General features: G+C 32.6%; 1 long non-coding RNA gene across 1 annotated transcript in view; it reads right to left on the reverse strand.

The window, feature by feature from the left end:
- Positions 1–24,373, reverse strand: part of LOC144579012 (uncharacterized) — a 120,780-nt gene that overhangs the window by 12,065 nt on the left and 84,342 nt on the right. Inside the window, exon 4 of the long non-coding RNA XR_013525738.1 lies at positions 16,247–16,366. This is a non-coding gene — a long non-coding RNA (uncharacterized LOC144579012). The remainder of the gene's footprint in view (positions 1–16,246; positions 16,367–24,373) is intronic.

Raw genomic sequence — 24,373 nt, forward strand, 5'->3', positions numbered from 1 at the left:
ATCAGGCAGACTCTTTCGGAATGCTGATGCATTTCATAATATTAGGGCATCACATGGTTATTTTGTAAAGGCTTTCAAATTAGGTTTAAAAAGCCACACCACTTCTTCCGATATTTATAATTAGTCTTTCCCTCATATTGATGAAGTACTACAGCCTTTGCAAAAGCCAACACTTCAGCTTTCACCTGCACCCTTCCCAATGAAGCACAAGTGACAGTGTGCATAATTATGCCATATTGCTTCATGCCAGAAGTTATTGCTTCTGCAAAGGATTATTATTGCTTTTTGACTGCTGAATAATACAGCGCTCCACAGTCCCATCCCAAGTGTCTACTATTTAAATGTATTTATGGTACTCACTATCTTAGCCTGGGTTTTTCTACTGAACAGTGTCTATGATAAAAATTTACGTATGAATAGTCTATTTGCAAATGCTATCCTAAAAAACTGGCATGGAGCAAGTTGGGGGATGGAGCAAATAAAAATATTTATACATCAGCTCCCATTTCCCATTGGGCAAGTGTCACAGACTGTTGTTCACTGTGCCTTAGGTCCCCTTCACTTCTGAGCTCTGTATGCATGAGGTATGAGCATAGCTGAATTGAATAGAAGACAAGAAAGTTGTGCCTGAAAGATAATCAGGCTGTGCAGACACAGCTGCTGTTTAGAGCCTGTGAGGGACTAAACACTGCCCAGTGGCTGCAGTGGGATTGGGCAAGTGTCACAGACTGTTGCTCACTATGCCTTAAGTCCCCTTCACTTCTGAGCTCTGTATGTATAAGGCATGTTTGCATCGCTGAATTGATAAGGAGATAAGAAAGTTGTGCCTGAAAGATAATCTGGTTTGACAGACATAGCTGCTGTTTAGAGCCTGTGAGGGACTAAACACTGCCCAGTGGCTGCAATGGGACAGGGTCTAGAGGTTATGATGTTGTATGTAAAAGAGAACCAATGCACTGCTTATTAAAATCTCTATTAAAGAATTATATATTTTATGTATTGTCCTGTAACTTGACATGTTTGTATGAAGCTAAGGTCTGACCTCTTCACTGCTATTGTGAGCTACTAGCTCTGTACCTAGCATAGAACATGTTATAAAGATACTTTTGCTCAATATTTTTGAAACAAAAATAAAATGAGAGATTAAAAAATTACTTTTACATTAAAATCTTCACTATATTTTAAGTAATAATTTTCTGTTATAGAAAGTGTAATTTTATTTTGAAATTGCTTAACCTTTAATAATGCTAATCAACTGTCTACTTAAAGATCTAAGATGTTAAGTCTTAAAGAAAATGATATATATTTTTATAGAGTTAAGGTAGAGAATATTTTACTAACATAAAACATTTGCATCATGAAGATATACAAATATCTTACAAATATACATTTATATAACTGATATTTTTACATTGAAAATATTAATGTTATCTCTGATGGTTATGATAGATAGTAGTTAATAATACATGTATTCTTTCTGATTTTCCAGAATTTCCCTGTGAAAAGTAATTCATGTTTCCTGAAGTATGTTAAATACCTTTTAGCTGTCAGAGGTATGTTAACAAATTTATTTTAGGGCAATTTTCTTCATGTTTTTATTAAAGATCAGAATGTCTTATTTAACCTCGTGACTTTACATGTAGGATATTGTCATTATTTGTACTCTTTGTATAAGTTTCTGCATAATGGGATTTTGTTATGTCAATATGCTATACGACTTCTGCATTTTCACAGAATATAAAAAGCTTCACTTTACCTGTTAGTTGTCTGCTACCTACCCACAAAATGAACATTCTGCATTCTGCTGTGCAAAGTTATCAATATTTAACCAAAATTGACAGGACACTTGAAAACCAAGTGAACCAAGACTTATTACAGTAAAGCTGAAGGTCTTCTTTACATGACACACACCACATAATAACTAGTGATCTATACAGCTATAATGTGCTTGGGTCACTCAAACAAATGGGAATACATTTTTGGCTTTCATGGGTAGATATATTGCTATAACTCAAGGAGTTTGAACCAGAAAAGAAGTTAATTGCATTCGAAAAGAGCTTGAGAATTATATTCTCCTATGACCTTGTGGATTTGCACAATGAGGTATTATTTCCACAGAGATCACTACCACAAAGAGTCCTAAAGACTACAGTGAATTTTAAATTATAAAAAAGCAAAGCAGCCTGCTTTGTACCAGTTTAGCATTCCATTAAGAAAAGCTTCAGGCTGGGCACGGTGGCTCATGCCTGTAATTTCAGCACTTTGGGAGGCTGAGGCAGTGGATCACCTGAGGTTGGGCACCAACCTGACAAACATGGAGAAACCTCATCTCCACTAAAAATACAAAAATTAGTTGGGCACCATGGCACAAGCCTGTAATCCAAGGTAATACTAAGTATTTATATATATGTATATAAAGTAAATACTTAGTAAAGTATATATGTATATAAAGTAATACTTAGTATATTCATACATATATGAATACTTAGTAAACTCCTTTATATAGATATATATGCATATATATTATATACTTAGTAAACTCTTATATATACATATACATAATATATATAATATATTTTATATATTATATATACATATATGTAAATACTTAGTAAACTCCTTTATATAGATACAGTATATATGTATATAGATAGATATAGTATATATACATATATACTTAGGAAAGTATAGCTATATATGGGAGTTTATATATGTGTGTGTGTGTGTGTGTGTGTGTGCATCTGTGTGTGTGTGTGTGTGTATCTCAAATTAATTATTTCCTTCTAGAGAACCCTAATATACCTGTATTGTAAGCATATATTTTCAGAAGAAAAACAGTATGAGCATTGAGTAGGGTTAGTTAACAGCTATGTGATGTCAAGCAAAGTACATGGTTGTTATCCTGGGCACTAGTTTTCCAAAAGAAAAAATGAATGTACTCACAAGTTTCAACTCTAATTATGCAATTGAAAATAAAGAATCATATGCTACTAAATAATTCACAGCCTAACATGAGCCGCAGAAACCATTCTCATTTACTTTTAACATAATTATTTATTCTTTAAGTCGGTCTGTTACTTTTTTAAAGAAAAGTGACATATATTTTTTTCCTTTCATTTCAAAAATGTGCAGGGTCTGCAAGGAAGGACTAGAGCCATTTGAAGACAGACAAGTTTCCTGCTCTTGTTTCTTCCTTGGATTTCCACTGCATAGTTCTGTGCTTATATTTGCTTCTAACTTTATCATTAAAAAAACAAAAACCCTGGACTTCCAAACTGCTATATTGGACTTTGATGTATTCCTCTGTTCCTGGCTCAGTTTGCCCTTCTGGTTTCAAATGAGCAAACAAATTCTGGTTTCAGATGAGCAAAAACAACCAACAAACCAACAGAAAAGCCAACAAACAAACAACAAACATCATCCATGTAGTTCTAGCTGCAGCTACGGAGATCTACCATGTGTCATCCTCCCCAGCACAGGGGCACTGTCTGGCATCAATTAGTAGGTTTTGACTATGTGCCTTGCAGAAAGATTTGTATTACTCTTGCCTATAAGTCAACTGCAAAAGCCAAAATGTACTGGCCATACGATTGTATTATTTTATAGATTATAAAAACCTGTTTAATTTAATGTAGTATCATTGTCAAAAGGCAAAAACAAAAATAATTGTTTTGCCTCTGATGGGATAGAAAAAATAAATTTGTTTTTCTCACAAATTATTTCTCCAGAATTGAAAAGAAAGCTCACTTTTTACAAAAACTTTAAAACCAAAGTTAAATAATTTTAATTGTTACAGAAGGGACAATATTCTGTTGAAAAAGTGCCGCTAAACCTCATTAGGTCACATTCTGGTTTTCTGTCTGTTTATCTCACCCTGGGGATTTCCAATCAGCTAACATGATAATAATACATAGTTTTCAAGGAGTCCTGCTTTTGCTTTAATACACTTAACTGCTTGACCTCATTATCTGTTCCACCTGGAAGAGATGAGATCAGGCAAGACATTAAATCAAAATTTTATTAGGCCTTAGGTGATAACAAAAGTGTAAACGTGAGCGAGTACAATATCCATATGAGCCTCAACCTGATTCCTGTGGCAGAGCCTTTTGTTATCTAGGTTGCCCTTCAACATGTCTACCCCTACACAGTGATATATAATACTTATCTTCCTAGTTTCAGTTCCTTGTCTTAACATCCATTTCTTTCCTAAATGAATCATAATCTTTTCTGGGAAAAACATATACTGCCCAATACCAGTATGCTTGACAGTAATTTGCTGAACTCAAACTTCCTCCTAGAGTTACATCTATGCTGTACTATGGAATTACTTTAAAGATTGGGCAATTTAGTAACAAAGTAGAAGTACTAAAAAAATAAACTAAATATAATTGAGAGAATAATGATCCTTGTACTGAATATAGAACAACAAATCCTGTGGTAGAACAGTACAAAACAGTAAAAGATATTTTCATAGCTCAGGAGTCCAGCTTGCTTGCTTGCTTGCTTGCTTGCTTGCTTGCTTGCTTCTTTTTTTTTTTTTTTCATTTGAGACAGAGTTTTGCTCTTGTTCCTCAGGCTGGAGTGCAATGGGACGATCTCGGCTCACCGCAACCTCTGCCTCCTGGGTTCAAGCAATTCTCCCATCTCAGACTCCAGAGTAGCTGGGACTACAGGCGTGCACCACCACACCCAGCTAATTCTGTATTTTTAGTAGAGATGGGGTTTCACCATGTTGACCAGGTTGGTCTTGATCTCTTGACCTCGCGATCCACCCACCTCGGCCTCCCAAAATACTGGGATTATAGGCATGAGCCACCATTCCCGGCCCAGGAGTCCAGCTTTCTATGTAAATATATTGACCACAGGATTCATGCACAATTCTTATTTTGATTTTTTTTTACAGAGATTGAAAAAATACAAGATTGTAATTTTTGTTTAAATTTGTTAGGTCAAATATAAAATTAATAGTTTTGTGGCTCTAAAACAGCCACATTAAGCAATTGCCTAATGTTCAATCTAATGATTCATGAATCAATGAATGGACAATGAATGATAATATTAAAATTTATTTAAAATTTTAAAATAAACTGTGTCACAAGTTATAAAAATTTGACTCCTTTATTACTATGAGATCATTGATGAAAAATGATGAAATTGTCTCCAAACAAGCCATCATAACTATATAACTTAAATTTCTTGATTATTTACTATTGCACATAATCATTTACTAAATATTTATTAAATAAATATCTACTATGCTCTAGACAAGTAGTACTGTGTTACAAATATAACAAAATTAGTGAAGATAACTTGATCAAGTTCATGCAGCATTAAGAAGCAGAATTAGGACATATGCTTTTAATGACCTTTTTATACATTTTTTGAGACAGAGTTTCACTCTTCCTTTATTTTTTTATAAAACGTGTGTAAATGTAAAATTCATGAAATCTTCACACACAGGCCTTAAAAGCATTAATATTATGAGAAATATTCATTTATATAAATGTTATCACAAACATTTAAAAACACTTGTGACTCTTTTTGAATATGTTATATAAATACATTGTGATGACAAAATATTTTCAGTTATGATGAGATGATCAAATTATCTCCCATTGCTTAGTCCTATTCTGCCTATACAATGCAATTGACATTGTTATCTCTTTGTCTGCAGGTTAAATAATATTATGATAAACAAAAGTTACAAGTGTCCAAATTTGCAGTTTTATTCTCTTACCTTTATAGAACAATAGTATTTCGAACCTGCAAACAACTTTACTTTGTCACTGATGTCACTACTATTTAGCCCTTTGAGGTTAGCATTTATTGATTTTGCTTTAACTTTGATTGGATCTTACCTACCTTGGTGCTTCAGTAAATTGAAACCTTCTGTAGTTCATGGAAGAAAGCTGAGAGCAAGGCTATGAGAAAATGTCTACTGACCTCAATTTGTTTCAGACTATATTGGTAAAATCATTGTTGCTGTGTTACAGAAGTGACCTTGGCTGGATTTGTGTAAATTTAATTCATAATATTCTATACACCTGATGAAAAACTGGCCTTAAGGGTAAGAATTAAAATAAAATAATTTTAAAATAAAAAATACCAACACTTGTGCTGTTTCATGCAAATATTGCATCATTTCTCACATGCATTAACTTCTGTACATCCGTTAAAGCTGTTCAGCACAGCTGAATATTTACTGTGTTATAGGCAATGTGCTTGTTGTGGAGGTTACAGAAGAGTTTATTGTGTGGTCTGCTTCTTACAGAGTTCACAACATAGTAAAAGACGAACCCAATTCATCTTTTAATTAAAAATTATGGTATATTACAGCAAATGATAAACATCACATGAACTGTGGTAGGACCAATTAGCGCGTCATCATGTAAATTTTGGTGTAAACTGGGACTTTGTTATGGGTAAAATGAGAGTTATTATTAATAATTATGCTGCAACAACAAGAATAAATCAAAATTCTATACAAAAAATTGGATAATGTGCATGTTAGCTTAGTAGAGGTAGAAGACTTCTCAAAAAATTTTAGAATTTAGCCTGAAAGTGGAAGCTGTTCAATACACAAACAGAAAAGATATTGGGGATAATAGACAAAAAATAAATTCAAGTTATATGGCTCAGCATGAGTAGAAGCACTGAATTTAAAAAGGAAAAAAAAAAAAGGACTTGGGAAACCTGCTAAAAAATACAGCAAAAGATGTAGTGATAAATAATATTGGAAAGAAACTGAGACCAGACTGTGAAGATGATGTTCTGTTTTGTTAAATAGCTTGATATTTATGCTATCCAGCGATTCAACTGTAATGTAGAGCACAGTTAAATTCCCAGACTTTGTGGCTCATTAGAATCACCTGGGAAGCAGGTGCTGCGGTAGCACACTATACTAATTAAGTGACTAAGGTCAGTGGGAGAATCCAGACAATTGTTTTTAAAGATCTCCAGGTAAATATAATTTGCATTGAAGTTTGGGAATCCTCAGTGAAAGTCATATCATAACTTGTTTCAAAGCACCTGGCAACTTTTAAATAAAATATTCAGAACAGTGTCCAACTACATGGACTTTCTTTATATTTCTCCAATATGCTAAGCAACAGTTTGAACACATTTACAGTGCCTGTTTATTCTAACTGGAACCTTCTTCAGGAAGATATTTTTTGTATGAGACTCTCTACAACTTTATTCAGATTTCTGTTAGATATAAACTATTTGAAGAAAAATACCATGACCACTTAAATGAATATAGTAACTTTTATCCCTTTCTCATCCAATACACAAATGTATTTGTCTTCTTGTTACTTAGAGCTACCTGATATTATGTATACATTTATTTGTTTAGCTATTTATTTCTGCCCCACACATTAGACTATGATTAATATATATATATATATATATATATATATATATATTACAGATAGTTTTGTCTAAAGATTGCTTGGCAGAGAACACATACTTGGTATATACTTGTTAAATGAGTAAATAATCATGAAAATAACAGAGAGTAATGTAGCCATCCTGTGTCTCTGATGCAGTTAGAATGTTCCCATTTTTTTTTAAAAAAAAGAGGCTAACTCCCCATTAGTATTAAACGTGAATTTTATCATTTCTCTGTTTTCTATTTTAAATTGATGTGAAAAAAATAAATTTAAATTTTTTCTTTTTTAGGGATTATGCTAAGTAGAATGGAGCCTTGAAGTAATAATCTAGACTCCTTTGCTGAATTTGGAGAATTGGTAGTATGTTGTTCAGTTTTACCAAACACCAACTGTGTTGGAAGCTACATGACCCCCAGGTGGTAACTTTTCCTCTCATAAATCTGGTGTTCTGAACCAATGTGACAATTCTGCCACAATTTTTTAATCAACATTACATTTTTAGTTATCTAACATTTCCAGATACTGAGAATTCAGTTTAACTTCCATAGATGTAAAATTTTTAAAAAAATCACATCTAGTTGTTGTAATTTAATATATTTCTCCAGTTCTGAGTTTGGATGCTCTGAGATGAGTTGATGAAACTGACACACTTGGCTTTGCCTCTACTAATTGGTAAGGTTTGACTTCAAGAGGCTTCTTGAACATCTAGTTAGTCCTCTAAAAAAACTACCCAAATCCTTCGTGCAGCTTCAAATAGTGGCAATATAATTCAGACACAAATATTTTAATTTGGGTTTATAAAGTATTATATTGAATATTGGAAGGTACTGACATTTGAATGGTGAGGAAAGTAACGTATTTTTGAACATATTTATGTTTACATGTGGAAATATTAGAAATTTTCTGTCAGGCTGAGATATAAAAGGGGCTCTGAAACAAAGCAGAACTAGACTCAAGCAGAACAATCACAGACAGAACGACCACTCTTTACTCTAAAGCAGAACCTGTTAAGAACTGTATCACTAAAATACTTTCAGAGACGTATTAACACTGCTTTGATGATTGAAGTCAATTTTTACCTTGATTTTTATCATTTCTCTATTTTATTTTTGAAATTTATGTGACAAAAATGCATACAAATTAGTTGAAATATAAAATTATTTTTAAAATACATGTATTTGTTTACAAATGCATGCATGTATATATACACATATGTATTAATATATACATATATATATATGTATATATAATCTATTTAATCAACATCTTTTACCCAAGTCTAAACCTTACATGACCATATTTTTATATACTCTATATGGATACTTTTTCTGAAACACTTGACCACCATCTCTAGAGTCAACCTCTGGCAAGTATTATGAACAATGTCCTCAGATATCAGTAACTATCTCCAAAAGATAACCAGTTTAGCCACATCTTCCTTTATGTTCTTTATGCATACAAGGTGAAGTAAAGAGAGTCTTCTATCCTGCTTCCTCAGGAAAATGAGCATCTTTCTTCTTCTGCCCTCTACGATGTTCCTGTTTCTTTCTTGGGAACCAATTTTTATGGCCTTCATGATACATGTCAAAGTGCCAACCCTTTAAATTTAAATTTTATAATAGTTTTAGAAGAAAGATGTAATTAGGGAAAAAATGGATACCTTTTCCACTATAGTGAAATATTGCCAGCCTCATAAAACTCTGAAGAATGATTTATTTGTCTCAAAAAATGAGCAACCTGAACCCAATGACTTTTGTAAGAATATGTGGTAAAGTATTAGGTTTGTTACTTTTAGGTTTCAAATATCAAACCTCATTTTGTGCTTTTATGAGGTGGGGGTGAGGAGACCATTTTATTTGAAAAAATTTAGTCAAAATAAATTAATGTCAAAGTAGAAGTGTTGATAAAATAATGACATAATTCTAATTAATTGCTTTTAAAGAGAAAATCTATGGATCTATACGCCCAAAGTAATCAGAATACTGGTTCTGAAAATCTATTCTTTCTTATTCATTGCAACTGCCAGTTATTGAAATATAATTTGCTTTATCCAGTCAGTTATGTAAAGACCTTAGAAATCATTATTCCTGTCTTCCTCACAACAAGAAAAAATATTTTAAAAATAAAAATTACCAACTCTTCTTAAATGTATTAGAAAATTTAGTTCACAGGGCAAACTTCTGCCAAAATAACTGGTGAACTATATAGGCAGATAGATACAGAGAATCACGGTTTACTTGGAGCTGAAGCCCATAAGTTAAAAGCTCAGAAGCAAAAGGCTGAAGCTGGAGCCAATACTGGTAAAAACATCTTAAATAGTAATTGACGAATTTCTGAATGCTCAGTATAGACTAGCTTGAGAGTTAGCAATTCTGATGGGGCCCAGTCTTAGGCAAGCTCCTGTACTTTTGTGTTTTATCTGCATAAGCTCTAATTGATTCTTATTGTGAAGATGGGTTGCGGGAATCACCTGGTGCTTCTACCAGGGAGAAGGGGTGGAGTAATTATTTTTAGTGTCTCAGACCCAGGGTTCTGTCTTTTTCTTAACAAAGCCTACCCTCCAGAAAAAGAGAGAACTACTTTATTGAGGCCTAACCCACTGCAGTTTTATAAAAGCCTAACTGACCAGAGGAAAGGAAAATACCCAAATGCCAGGGCTCTCTAGCCTTTGCAGTGAAAAAAGGTAAACAGTCAACTCCCCTGCCACAATCACCTTATCATCACATCAATATTGCCCCTTCATAACAGGTCATTACAGTTAAAATAACTCCAAGTCTCAAGTACTACTTAAAGAATCTCTAGGAATACTCAAAGACAAATACAAAGGCAATAGAGAAAATGTTAGCCTAAAACACCACAGCTACTGCAAACAGTAAATTCAGCCTAACTACTCACGAGATAAGTATAAAATATTACACTAAAGGACTGTCTACCTCAGTTCTATCTACTCGATAAATCATATCCTGCTTTTAACAAAAAATTGGAAGATATGCTAAAAGGAAAAAATACAGTCTAAAGAGACAAAGCAAGCATCAAATTCAGGCTTAAATATAAATATTTTAGAATTATCGGACTAGAAATTTAAAATATATATATGCTAAATATTCTGCTGGAAAAAGTGAACAGCATGTAAGAACAGATGAGAAATGTAAACAGTGTGAACCTAAGAAAAAGTAAAAAGGAAGTGCTAAAAATCAAAACATTTTAATGGAAGGGAAGAATGGTTTTGATGGCTGTATCAGTAGACTGGACACAGAAGAGAGGGGAAAAAACAATGAGGTAGAATATATGTCAATAAAAACTTCCAAAATGGAAATAGGGAGAGATAAAATAATTTAGAAGATGAAATAACATATCTGGCAACAGTGGGACAAATACAAATATGCAATGTACCTACAAAGAGAATACAAGAAGGAAAAAAAATAAAAAAAGAATCAGAAACAATATTGAAAGTAATAATGACTAATAATTTTCCAAAATTAATGACAGTTGTCAAAACAAAGATCCAGGAGGCCCAGAGAACACCAAATAGAATATAAACCAATAGCCTACACCTAGGCCTATCATATTCAAACTGAACAAAAGCAAAGATATAAAAAGAAAATCTTGAAAGATGAAAATTATAAATATAAATGATCTAAAATAGAATACCAATCAAATAAAAATTTGGTTATGTATTGAAGTAAGACATTTGAAGATGAACCATTTTATTACAGATTTAGAGATCACAACTCTTGTTAGTGATATTCATGACACTTTCAAGGCTTTGCTTTTGCTCAATTTGAATTTAAAAAATCAGGCTACTTTACAGTGCACTATAGTCCTCGATCGATATTGAGGGAATGTTTTCTCTTTCTGGGTCCATGACGGGGCATGATTTTAAGGGCAAGAATTTCCCAGCACCATGTCCCCCTCCCATCTCTCTTCATCCAGGATATTTAATAGTTCATGTTTGAATTTCAAGAGCACAGGAACAAACTAAATGTCAGTCACTGCAGTGAAAGTTCTAAAGAACTCCTTTCATTGGCCAAAGGACCTTGGGAAGGTGGGAATTTCTCCCAGGATAAATTCCCCTGCTCTTTCACCCACACTGGATTTCCAGCTTTCTGGAATCCCCTCTTACACTATGGGAGCTCCCTTTCACCTCTGGGATTTCCCCTCTGGAATCCCCTTCCACACTCTTCGTGGAAGCCTTTCTCTTCTTCTCCTTTCCTTCTCTTTTCTCTACCTAAATAAAATCACCTTTCTGCAACACTTCTTTGGTCCAATATTTACTTTTATGAGCATACAGTGCACCTGCAGTGGCCCATTGCTTATTCTTTAAGAGATTGGAGGCCAAGAACCCACAGCATTTTCTCGGGGGTGCTGTGCCTCACCAGCACCCAAGAAAAAACCTGGTTACAATAAAAAACCCTCCAAATGAGGACTATGACCATTTAGATCCTAACAATGTTAAACTTCCCATGTCATTTAAACCTTAACTTAGTTAATTTGGTTTGCTTTGTTTCATAGGAACTCTTATTAAAGAGTATGCAATAGTATTTTGTTGTTATCCTTTTAATAATCATAACAGTCCCCCTCGTGTGCAGTATTCTCTTAAGTTTTAAATGTTTCTAATGCAGTCATCTGTTGAGAGTTGAACAGTCTCAAGAACACAAAGAATCATCAAGAACTGGGTCAGCAGGAACACAAAGAATTATTCAGCTGGTACAGAGCTGTGACTTGTGAATTCCACATTAACACAAAAGAAGACTTGTGAAGCTCCATAATGAAACTAAAGGAGACTTGTGAATTATAACCTGAGACCAAATAAATCTTTATGATGGTGACAGAGAGTGGCATCTATAAAGTTTTGATCAATCTCTCTAAATTGAGAGACTGCCAAAAAAGGGGAATTATTAAAGCAAACTAAATACAGCCTGCAAAGGACTCTGTACTTCAATATTTGAGTCCTGGATGAACTGTAACCTAACAATAGGTAGACAAAATTGAAAACATAACTTAGGAGTATGTACCTGTACCAGCAGCTGAGCCTTGGCCATTCTCAGCAGCCATACTTCAATCACTCATACAGTCATCTCAAATATATGTTATAATGATAACTCTTAAAAATTTTTAATTTTGGTGACAAACTTGGTAAGATATTTTAATTATATGCTAGGAGTGGAGCTTAGGACACCAGACAGAAGTGCTGATAAGTTTTGACTCTTTTCAGCATAGCTAGGTGTGTGGCTAACTCCACATGCCCCCATGCCTTACCTAGCTATATAGCAGGAAAGTTGAACAATTTTCAAAATTAAAGAAGCAGTTTATGACCTTAAAGCATTTATCAAACCTAATATCTGATCTGTTTAATTTAGATCAAATGTCCTATTTTACCAATAATTTTTAAAGTTGTTTTTATTTCCCAAAGATTTTTGAAGACACTTAATTAAAAGGAATTAGGTTTCATTTTTCTTTTAAAATATTTAATTTAAACACTTATTTTTATTTAAGTCAATTAATTAGAACTCTTTTACATAAACACCACACACGCAACACATATAACTATACAAACAGAAGAATAACCATTACTTATAAGATCATTAATTTGCCGATTTTAAAGTTGTTTAATTGGATTACTGGCTTGAGGGTGGAGTTCATCAAGTAACAGAGCCAGGAAAACATGCAGTTTCTAGGGCCTAATAAGCAGGCACAGCTGGAAGACAAAAACAGATCTACAAATCTTAGGATCTCATTTTTATACCATATCCTGGAGCCCCCAGAAGAGAGAAATGCTAGACGACATGGCAGTGCAATGCCTTTACCATGCATTTTATTGCATGGCAACTCAAAACCAATTAGCCCATTTTGCAGTTAGCCCATCTCTCTGGGAGTTTTATCTCCCAGTGGGAGATAAGGACATTTCCATACTTCCTGGCTAACTAAGAGCAGACTTCCCTGATCCAAAGGTGCAAAGAGCTAAGTATTTCCCCATAACTGCCATTAGGCAGTCCCAAAAGTCTATTGCCTACCTAGTTATTACACACCAAAACTCTCATAATGTGAAGTAAATTCTGATACCCTGCAAACTAACCATCAGATAAAACAATACAAAACAGAACAGAGCCTTGGGTTTTGAAATGAATTTATTCACTTTTTGTTCCTGGAGTTTCATGAGAAAAACAGAGTTTTTTTTTGTTTGTGTGTTTTTTGTTTTTTTCCTCAAAATTGGGTTGTGGTACCTCCTCTGTTTTTCCCAAGATCCCCAGGCTATCAAGAGTTATCTTAGGGCCCTTCATGTGTGCATTCAGAGTGGAAAGAAAAAATGGAGAAAAGTAATAATTAAGTCATTGAGAAAACAAATTAAGAAAAAACACCCTTTTCCCAGAAAAACAAGATCCAAAGAGAGAAAGAAAAAATATAGATATATTTTTTTTCTTTCTCTCTCTGGATCATGTTATTCTGGGAAATATACATATATTTATTTATATATATTATATAAACAATATATTATATATATAATATATAAATATAATTATATATAATATATAATAAATAATATATAATATATAAATATAATTATATATTTATAATAATATAATATATAATTTGTATATAATATATAAATTATATAAATTATAAATATATATTATAAATTATATATATAAATTATATATATTATTTATAATTATAATTTATAAATATATTATATATATTATATACATATATAAATATATATATTATTTAAATATATATTTATACATATATAAATATATATATTATTTAAATATATATTTATACATATATAAATATATATATTATATATATTATATACATATATAAATATATATATATATATATATAAAGGACTTTTAAATATATCTATAGCTTGGATATCCACTTTTAATTAAGCTGATTTTTTTTTTAGATGAAGTCTCACTCACTCTGTCACCAAGTCTGGAGTGCCGTGGCATGATCTCAACTTACTGCAACCTCTGCCTCCTGGGTTCAAGTGATTCTCCTCTCTCAGCCTCCTGAGTAGCTGGGATTATCATAATGCTCTCTAAAAAGACGTTCTTTTAGTTTTTTATTATGCTACTTTTGCCAGGCCAAACAGCCAATATTTTCGGCTTTTAATCTTCACCAAAGGTAGCTTCACAAGTGAAACCATAAAGTCTCAACTAAGGTTACAATGTAACTATATGTGTATGAGGTATTTTCAAAGAGGTGGTAAGTAGATTTTATAAAATCTAGAGTCTTTCAAGGGAGCTTAAGGTGAGGAAAATTTAAGAAACCAGAAGGTTTTCATAGAGGGGAAGAGAAGTAACAAATAATAAAGGTCACAAAGGTATTAACCAGAAAGTACTCATTCCCTCAGCTAAGATTGAACCAGGCTGCTATCATAAAATGATGAAACCTTAGCTGCTAAACTACAGCATTTGGGTAGTATCCCTTGCTTTTTCCAGAAGGAGTCTAGAGCAGTCCATTTTGAATTTGAAATAGCTTTTAACTACTTAAGGTAATTTTTAGAGCTAACTATAACATGAACCCCAAAACTCCTGTTCCCTAGATGGTGGAGACCAAAAGAAAGTACCAACACATTGTTACAAGATCAAGCTCCCCAGGACAAAAAACAAGATAGAGACCTCATCCAGTTTTTTTGTTTGTGCTGGGGACTTGCAGCAAAGTTTGTTACTGACAAGCTTGCTTGGCTGTTTTGAACACCTAACCTATGGGTTCTTAAGCCCATGTTCTAACCTAAGCTACCCCTATTCGTGACAGAATGACAAAAAAAAAACAAATTCACAGCACAAAATACACTAGATTCAGTGCAGCTTAAGACTGGCCTCATGAATTCTTTTTCTCATTAATTAAAACTTTGTGAGAGATAATGATTTTTATCATTCCCACAACTGGATTGCCGAGAGAGAGAGAGAGAGAGAGAGAGAGAGAGAGAGAGAGAATAGCATTTATCTGAGGCAGGGTGGGGAGGCGCTCAGGGAGGCCAGAGAAAAATCTACATGTTGCAGCAATACTGAATCAAAAGTTCGGGTGACTACTTTTCAGTCAGGAAGGGATCTTTTCAGCAGTCCCATCAGCTCTTCAGCTCCTCCCTAGGAAGAAAAATGTTTCCTGGGTCCCATGATCCTGTGCATGCCTAATCCCAATATCAATTACCATCAGCAAAAAGTACAAAACAGATTTTTAAAAATCAATTGGCCACTTAAGTTTTTATATGCCTTTTGTAAAGTATTAAATAAAAACATTGAAATTGTTTTAGAAACTTCTGCACATCAGTAGGCATCCCTGGATAAGAATAATTTGGAAGACCACATTTTTAAATGTACTTTAGTGTATTGTTGTTCATTCAGAATGTTCCACTGCAAGTTATCTTTAGTAAGATTTTTGCCATTTCTGTAAGACTTTGCTGCTTCTGGGTTATTTCTGGCTTATATAATTATGCATGTATAAGCCAGAAAGAACTCAGTTATTCAGAAATTTTTACCTAAGATATTGGCTTTGCTTTCTAGTTTCCTTTATCAACTTGGTCAATGATTTTTTTTCCTACCTAAGCAAACAAGAAAAATTAAACAAAGGGGTAGAACACAAAAATCCCTGAGAATTTTTAAAAGCCAAAGTTTGCAATTTTTGCAATTTTACCATTTGCTACCAATTTCTTTCTGACCCAGTCAGATGTCAGAGACCTCTAACTGGATCCAACCCAGTTAATTACCATATCTAATCCAATCCTGGACCCAGTCCAGTTTCTGTCACAACTTCCAAACCCAGTTTGGAACACAAATTTTCTCAAAGAAACTCTGAGAGCTCAAAACACAAATCTGTGGAGCTTCAGAATCCAAAAGAAAACTTACCACAAATCCTCAGCTGTCCTGAAAGTGGACACAAGTGACTCCATCAGGTATCTCATTTGGTCACTCAGCATTCCTGGGGATCATTAGAAGCTCTACTTTGGATCCCACTTCTGACACCATCTAATAAAGGAAAACTTAGCAGAATTAAATTTATAGGTTTAATTGAGCAATGAACAATTCATGAATTGAGTTGACCCCAGAATTACAACAGATTCAGAGAGACTCAAGGGATGCCTTGTGGTAAAACAAATTTATAGACAAAAGGGAATGATTTATAAAAATAAAAATGAATTACAGAAACAGTTGGATTGGTTACAGCTCTGAATTTAACTTATCTAGACACAGTTTGAACACCTCAGCAGTATACAACTGAAGTATGGCTGCTAGGACTGGTCATGTCTCAGTTATTATTACAGGTACATACTCCTAAGTTAGGTTTTCAATCTTGTCTATCTATAAAATTAGGTTATGGTTTGTCCACAAGAACTCAAATATAGAATTTATTCTCAGGTAATATTTAGTTCACTTTAGCATATATTTTAAGAATTCAAAGAAATCAGAAAAAAATATTCCTAGACATAATAAGTGATTATAGTAAAGGCATAGGATACAAGTGTAATATACAAATGCCAATTGCTTTTCTATATACTATCAATGAGGAGTTGGAAACCAAAATAAAAAACACAGCACAAGTTTAGTTATCTCAAAAAAGAAGAAAGAAGAGAATGAGAAGGTGAAATAAAAGGAGAAGGAAGAAGAGGAGGAGGAAGAAATCTAACCAAATATGTACAGGATGTATATGGATAAATCTACACAATTGTAATACAATAAAAAATACAAATAAATGGAGATATTTTATGTTCATAAATTTGAAAACTAAATATTGTTTAAAATGTCTTTCTCCCAAATTGCATCTATACATGCAATTCAATCTCAACAAAAATCTCATCAATTTACTTTGTGTATATCACCAAACTATTTTAAACTTTATACAAAGAAACAAAGAAGTCTAAATTACCAACATCATAATAACAAAGTCAGAGAACTAATACTACATGACTGACTAGTAAGATTTCAAGACCTACTGTTCAGCTAGAATAATAAAAACAGAATGGCTTTAACAAAAGTATACACAAAAAAAATGAATGGAATGAAAAAATGAGCCCAAAATGCCACCCACAGTAGAACAGTCAACTCATCTTTGCCAGAGGAGAAATGGAAATCTGACAAATGGTGCTAAAAAAATTAAATGTTCATATGCAAGAAAAAAGGATTATAAACATAGATCTTTATAAAAGCTAACTCAAAACAGATTATAAAGTTAAATGTAAATGCAAATCTCTAAAGTTTCTAAAAGATAGCATGTGAGAAAAATCTATGTAACCTTAGTTTTGGCAATGCATGTTTAGATATAACACAAAAGCAAGATCCATAAAAAACAGACGAGTTGGACTTTATTAAAACTGTAAACACTTCTGCTCTGTGAAAGACAGTGTTAAGAGAATTAAAATACAAGTCACAACTGAGATGAAATATTTGCAAAACACATGTCTGATAAAGTATTCATATCTAAACTATACAGCAACCTAATTAAAAAGTGGACAAAATAACACAAAAATGATAAAACATCTAGGAATATATCTGACAAATGAGTTGAAAGATTGCTATAAGGAGAGCTCCAAAACAGTGCTGAAAGAAAGCATAGATCTCACAAATGAAAAAAAAAATATTTGAGGTCATGGATTAGAAGAATAAATTTAGTTAAAATGTTCATACTGCCCAAAGAAATCTAGGGATTCAGTTTATTCCTATCAAGTGATCAAAATCATTTTTTACATAATTAGAAAAACCTATTCTGAAATTTATATGGAACCCAAAAAAGCCCAAATTCAATTCTAAACAAAAAGAACAAAGCCAGAGACATTATACTATCTGACTTCAAACTTCACTATAAAATGATGTTTACCAAAACAACATGGTACTGGTACAAAAATAAACCACATAGATCAATGGAACAGAATAGAGACCCAATAAATAGAGCCACACACCTTCAACCAACTCATCTTCCACAAAGCTGACAAAAATTAGCAATGGAGAAAGGACTTCCTATTCAATAAATGCTGCTGGGAAAGCTGGTTAACCATATGCAGAAGAGTGAAACTGCACTACTGCTTATCACCATATGAAAACATTAACTCAAAAGAGATTAAAGTCATAAATTTAAGCCCTCAAACTATAAAAACCCTAAAAGAAAACCTAGGAAATACCCTTCTGGACAAAAAACTTATGGCTTAGTTCACAAAAGAAATCACAACAAAAACAAAAATTGACAATGGGATCTAATTAAAGTAAAGGGTTTCTGCAAAGCCAGAAAAACTAACAATGGCATAACCACACAACCTACAGAATGGAAGAAAATATTTGCAAACTATGCATCCAACAAAGGTCTAATTTCCAGACTATAAGGAACTTAAACAAATAAACAGTAGCAACAACAACAACAAAAGTGAGCAAAGGACATGAACAAGCACTTCTCAAAAAAAGACATACAAGTGGTCAATAAACATATAAAAACACGCTCAACATTACTAATCATCACAAGATTGCAAATTAAAACTACAGTTAGATATTATCTAACATAAGTCAGAATGGCTAGTATTAAAATAAAAGAATAGCAGATGTTGGCAAGGCTATGGAGAAATAGAAACATATTTAATTTTAATATGAACTTTATATATGAGCTTTAATATAAATTTTAACATAGAACTACCATTCAACCCAGTAATCCCATTACTTGATATATACTCACAGGAAAATAAGCCATTCTATCACAAAGACACCTGCATTCATATGTTTATTGTAGCACTATTCACAATAGCAAAGACATGGAATCAGTCTAGGTGCCCATCACTGGTGGGTTTTACAAAGAAAATGTGGTACCTATACAACATGGAATAGTACACAACTATAAAAGAAGAACAGAATCGTGTCCTTTGCACCAAAATGGATACAGCTGGGGGGCATTATTGCAAACAAATTAACACAAAAACACCAAATCAAATATCAATAGTCTCACTTATAAGTGGAAGGTAAACTTTGGATACACACAGACACAAAGATGGGAACGATAAATGCTAGGGACTCCAAGAACAGGGAGGGAGGGATGGGTCGAAAAACTTCTATTGGATGCCTATGTTCATTGGGTGATAGGATCAATAGACGCACAAATCTCAACATCACAAAGTATATCCTTTTAGCAGATCTGTTCATGTAGCCCCTGAATCTAAAGTAAAAACGACAAATATATTTTTTTGAAGTAGGCAGAAGATTGGAAGAAATATCTTAACAGAAAAGATACATAGATGGCAAATGAGCATTTTAAAAAATGATCACTATCTTATGCTATTTGGGAATTATAAATTGAAAACAATAAAAGGTTACCATTATATATATTATATATATAATATACACATATATATAATATATATATATTAGAATAGCTAAATTCCAAAACACTGACAGAACAAAAAGCTGATGAGAATGTAGAACTTCAGGAACACTTACTCATTGTTGGTGGGAATGTAAAATGCTATAGCCACTTTGGAGGACTTGTGGCAGTTTCTTTAAAAACTAAACATAATTTTACCTTATTATATAGAATCTCCTGGTGCATACACAAGTGAGTTCAAAATTAATATTTATATAAAACTTGCATACAAATGTTTGTAGCAATTTATTTATATATAATTGCCAATTATTGGAGTGACCAAGATGTCCATCAACATGTGACAAGATAAACTGTGGTACATTCAAATAACACATTATTTAATAACAAAAATACATAAGCCACTAAGCCACTTAAATAAATATTTATAAGTGAAAGAAGCCAGTCTGGAAAGGCTATTTACTGTAGGATTCCCAATATATACATTCTGGGAAAGGCACAACTATACTAACTTTAAAAAGCTTAGTGGTTGCTATGGGTTAATTGACAAAGTAGAAGTAATGAGTAGAGGTGCATGGAATTTTTCAAGAGAGTGAAACTATTCTGTATAACATAGTCATGTTGTAGACACAGCATTATGCATTTTGAAATACTCAGATCACTCTACAACATAAAAAATAAACCCTAATGTAAGCCACATAATTCATTATTAATAATGTCTTAATAGTGGCTTATCAATTGCAATAAATGTGCCCCATCAAAACAAGATGTAAATGATATGGAAAGCTTTGGGTAGAGAAGGAGTGTAAAGGAAATCCTTTTCACAGTCTGTTAAATATTTTATTATCTTTGAAATATTTCTAAGAAATAAAGCCTATTATTTTTAAAAATTGCTTCCATATACTTATAATAGTTGCAATATAAAAAAGAAAAATAATAAATAAAATATGGACTTATGACTATTATGTATGTTTGTCATGACTACATGTATTAAACACAAAATTGTTGCAATACCTTGTAATTTGAAACCCAGGGGTTATTATTTATAGAATATTATTGCTGCCAAGACAATGAATTATTTACTAGTATTTTTATTCATTTTTTAATTTACCTTCCATTTTGTTAAAACAACTACATTGGGCACAATGAGGAAAGGATACAGTCATCTATAACTTTACTCCAAAACTAAGTTAAGAAAATAAAGGTATTTTTAATAGATCGAATGCTTATGTCCCCTAAAAACTCATATGTTAAATCCTAACCCCTTAAAGCGATGGTATTAGGAGGTGAGGACTTTGGAGGCCGCATTCACAAGGTCATCACTCTTATGACCTTGCTATGAGAGTGGAGCCCTTGTAAAATGGAAAAAGATCAAAATTCTTCCCTTCTATCATGTGACGACCAAGCTAGAAGGGGACATGTACAAACCAGAAAACAGGGTCATCACCAGACACTGAATCTCCCAGTGCCTTAAACTTGAACTTGTCAGATGCCACAAATGTGAAAAACAAATTTTTGTTGTTTATAAGATTCCCAGTCTATGACACTTTGTCTAGCATGGCTAATGAACAAGACAGAAACAAAAGTTAATGAACAGTATGTTCATAGAAACAGTGATCTTCTATCTTCCACACATGTTAATTGAAAGAAAAAATAAGATACTGATAGAATAATTCAAGTCCATGATATTTTATTTTTCATATTTTTGGTGTCTTTCTTTTCCCCCTTATCTTGAATTCAGTGATATCAATTCCCCTAACAAATGATTAAGAAGTACTAAAATTTGTTTTGTGTTGGTTACAGGTATATTTTAATAAGCAGCAATGAAATTTATGCATCAAAAAGTGAGAAGGAGAATAAAAAGTAGTAACAATGGCAAAAATGGTACTGTTTGAAAGTAGACACAAAAGCTTTTTAATAAATTTTTCTTAAACTATATGGTTGCAGAGGATTTGGAAACTGCCGTAAGATAAAGAGGATACAAAATGAAGTTTATAACTTATTGAAGCACTTACCAGCAGGACAAACATTGTTTACATGTAAACGACACATTTATTAGTTACTAAACAAAATGCCTTGCTTTTAAAAATGTTTTTGTACTTGTCAAAGAATTTTGTGCATATAGTTGCAGCCATTTTGCATATAATATTCAATGGCTTTATTGCAAATTTTTCTTTTTTAACTTATAGATTCATTTATAAATAAAACTGAGAATAAAGACTATGGGGAAATAAAAAGTTTTCTTTTCTATTGTGTATTTTAATTACTCCATGACAAAGGATTTTTGGTTGTTGTTAATCTTAAAATCTTCATTTTACTTCGGTTATCTCTGACCTTCCACATAAGATGGGGCTCCTGTATCTCAAATCAAGTTATGTTCATCAACCAAAATCATATTTTGTCTTACTGAAAGGAATATGATGGATGGACTATGACAGGGGCAGCCAAATATGACACATTAGCTTCAAAATATTAATGCCTTTGTACGTGTACATGAAAACAAAATAATTCATTTGGTTTTAAAGGCTTGGGGAAAATAAATTTACAATCTATAACAAAGCCAAAGCTCCATTTCATTTATCAAGCAATTATAATACTTGTAAGCCAACAGATTGCAATTATGAGACTGTCATTATAATACAGAGCCCTTGAACAATGTGAGCTTAGTGGCACCAAACCACTGTGCCACATTTAACTTTTGACTATCCAAAAACATAACTAGTAATAAATTAGTAGTTATAGTAATGAATGTAATAACTTACTAGTTATAGTAATAACTAAGTTATTAGTTATTACTTAGTTAATAGTAAGCCTTACAAAAAACATAAACAATTATCACATATTTTGTATATTACATGAATTATATACTGTATTCTTTTTTTATTTTACTTTAAGTTCTGGAATATATGTGAAGAATGCACAGATTTGTTACCTAGGTATACATGTGCCATGTTGGTTTGCTGCAACTATCAACATGACATCTAGGTTTTAAGCCCTGAATGCATGAGGTATTTGTCCTAATGCTCTCCCTCTCCTTGTCCCCTACCCATCAACAGGCTGTAGTGTGTGATGTTCCCCTCCCTGTGTCCATGTGTTCTCTTTGTTCAACTCTCACTTATGAGTGAGAACATGCAGTGTTTGGTTTTCTGTTCCTGTGTTAGTTTGCAGCTTTTTCCATGTCCCTGCAAAAAACATGAACTCATTCATTTTTATGGCTGCATAGTATTCTGTGGTGTGTATGTGCCACATTTTCTATATCTAATCTATCACTGATGGGCAGTTAGGTTGGTTTCAAGTCTTTGCTATTGGAAATAGTGCTGCAATGAACATATGTATGCTTGTGCTTTTATGGTAGAATAATTTATAATCCTTTGGGTACATACCCAGTAATGGGATTGCTGGGTCAAAGAGTATTTCTAGTTCTCAATCCTTGAGGAATCATCAAACTGTCTTCCACAATGGTAGAACTAATTTACACTTCCATCAACAGTTAAAAGTGTTCCTGTTTCTTCACAGCCTCACCAGCATCTGTTGTTTCCTGACTTTTTAATGATCTCCATTCTAACTGGAATGAGATGGTATCTTATTGCAGTTTTGATTTGCATTCGTCTCATGTTCAGTGACAAGGAGCTTTTTTCATGTTTGTTGGCTGCATAAAAGTCTTCTTTTTTGCCTTTGACTAAGATGAAGTGTAGTATCTGTTTAATACACTATATTCTTACAATTAACTAAGCTAGAGAAAAGAAAATGCTATTAAGATAATTATAGGTAAGATAAAACATTTATCATTTATTAAGTGGAGGTGGATTATCATAAAAGTCTTCGTTTTAGAGTAAGTACTGGAGTAGGAGAAAGGGTAGGGTTTGGTCTTGCTATGTCAGGGGTGGCAGATAAAGAAGAGGTAAAGGAGTTGAAAGGGAGTTGGGAGAAGCAAGCACACTTGGTATAACTTTTAACAAAAAAAAAGTCTGCAAATTAAGTTGGAACTTATGCATTCCAATGTATGTCATTCAAGAGTCAACTGTATTTAATATGTTATACTTTTTAAATAATATAATAGAATAAAATTAAATTAGATATTAAAAAAATAATTTCAACCATAAAAAGAGTTCATTAGAGTATTTTTAATTAAATGTATGCTGAGATAAAAGTACTCACTCATAGTTAATTTGTTCTAGAGTATGATGTATGTTTTATTTCATGAGCTGCATGCTAAACTTAATATTTTGTAAAAATTATTTAAAACGTTAAAGGAAACTAAAAACAGATATTTAAGTAGTGGTGTTGCATAATTTAAATACTCAAGTAAACTGAAATTGAAAAATTGCTCTACTTGCAAGATTTTACTTTGAAAAATATGTTTATCAATTATATGCTATAACTTGATCATAGAATTATCTTTTCCTTCATTCTCTACCATACGTTAAATATTCTGCATATTTCAAGGATATTGGAATGGAAACAGAGCTTAATAATAATTGTGCCTAACTTCATAATATATCAAATAAAGAATCCTACAGAAAGTGACTGACTTGTTCATGCTTATATAGATAGCTATCAATTCCAAAATTTATTGTTTAAAATGAAAACAGTTGTATATAATCTCTTCATTATACAAAGAAGTCATTGGAACTTAAGTTGTAAAAAATTAATACACTGATATTTTTATTAAATATGTGAAC

This window comes from Callithrix jacchus, chromosome 1, assembly GCF_049354715.1.
Source record: "Callithrix jacchus isolate 240 chromosome 1, calJac240_pri, whole genome shotgun sequence".
Taxonomy (NCBI): Eukaryota; Metazoa; Chordata; class Mammalia; order Primates; family Cebidae; genus Callithrix; species Callithrix jacchus.